Source organism: Neoarius graeffei, chromosome 8 (genome assembly GCF_027579695.1).
Source record: "Neoarius graeffei isolate fNeoGra1 chromosome 8, fNeoGra1.pri, whole genome shotgun sequence".
Lineage (NCBI taxonomy): Eukaryota > Metazoa > Chordata > Actinopteri > Siluriformes > Ariidae > Neoarius > Neoarius graeffei.
The window spans coordinates 73,500,145-73,501,744 of record NC_083576.1 but is presented as its reverse complement, the minus strand read 5'-3'; positions in this window follow the sequence as shown (position 1 = coordinate 73,501,744).

Genomic DNA, 1,600 nt, shown 5'->3' with positions numbered 1-1,600 from the left:
GACTGTGCATTGTGGTGGCACGGTGGTGTAGTGGTTAGCACTGTTGCCTCACAGCAAGAAGGTCCCGGGTTTGAGCCCAGCGGCCGGTGAGGGCCTTTCTGTGTGGAGTTTGTATGTTGTCCGCGTGGGTTTCCTCCGGGTGTTCTGGTTTCCCCTACAGTCCAAAGACATGCAGGTTAGGCTAATTGGTGGCTCTAAATTGACTGTAGGTGTGAATGGTTGTCTGTGTCTATGTGTCAGCCCTGTGATGACCTGGTGACTTGTCCAGGGTGTACCCCGCCTCTTGCCCGTAGTCAGCTGGGATAGGCTCCAGCTTGCCTGCGACCCTGTAGAACAGGATAAGCATGCAATGCTTACAGATAATGGATGGACTGTGTGTTGTACCAGGAGGAGTTACAGGACAGCTTTCCACTGATTTTTTTTCTTGCTTGGATTTGTCAATGTTTCCATATACCTGTGTGTTCCAGATTCAGAAAAGGTCATATGTCAAATAATATGAACAATAAAACCTGCGGGCGCCACGGTGGTTAGCGCTGTCGCCTCACAGCAAGAAGGTCTGGGTTTGAGCCCCGTGGCCGGCGAGGGCCTTTCTGTGCGGAGTTTGCATGTTCTCCCCGTGTCTGCGTGGGTTTCCTCCGGGTGCTCCGGTTTCCCCCACAGTCCAAAGACATGCAGGTTAGGTTAACTGGTGACTCTAAATTGACCGTAGGTGTGAATGTGAATGGTTGTCTGTGTCTATGTGTCAGCCCTGTGATGACCTGGCGACTTGTCCAGGGTGTACCCCGCCTTTCGCCCGTAGTCAGCTGGGATAGGCTCCAGCTTGCCTGCGACCCTGTAGAACAGGATAAAGCAGCTACAGATAATGAGATGAGATAAAACCTGCTGTGAGTAGTGCAGCAGGTGGTAGGATCAGAACGAATTGCGCTTACTAGAGGTAAAGCATTGCAGCATGATGTGCATTGTTTTTAAAAGATACAAACAAACAAACAAACAAACAAACAATTTGTTTATTTATTCGGGGACAGCCATGGCTTGAAGGTTAGAGAAGCAGCCTTGGGCCCAAAAGGTTGTTGGTTCGATTCCTGGGACCAGTGGGAAAAATGTGAGGGGAATTGAGTGAATGAACAGCACTTAACCCTTCCTCTGTTTCATAGTTGAAGTGTTGAGCGAGGCACCTAACCCTCAACTGCTTCCTGGGTGCTGTAGCATAGCTGCCCACTGCTCTGGGCATGTGTGTGTGCTCATTGCTCACTTGTGCGTGCATGTGTGTGTTCACTGCTTCAGATGGATTAAATGCAGAGGAGGAATTTCATTGTGCTTGAGTGTACATGTGACCAAATAATGGCTTCTTCTATAATTGTTTTCCAAAAGCCAACTGAAAGTAAGGATTTTTGTAATTTCAAAAAAAAAGTAAAGATTTTTTTTCTTTCTCTGGTTGAGAAGAAAAGAACGTTGGCGATTGCTAGCCTACTGAGCCTATTGTCCACATCCACTATAAATATATAAATAAAACACTAAAAACCCAGACGTTCTTATCTACTGATTTGTCCACCCTAAACACTATCATACTACTATACTACAAAACAGGATGACTCTACAT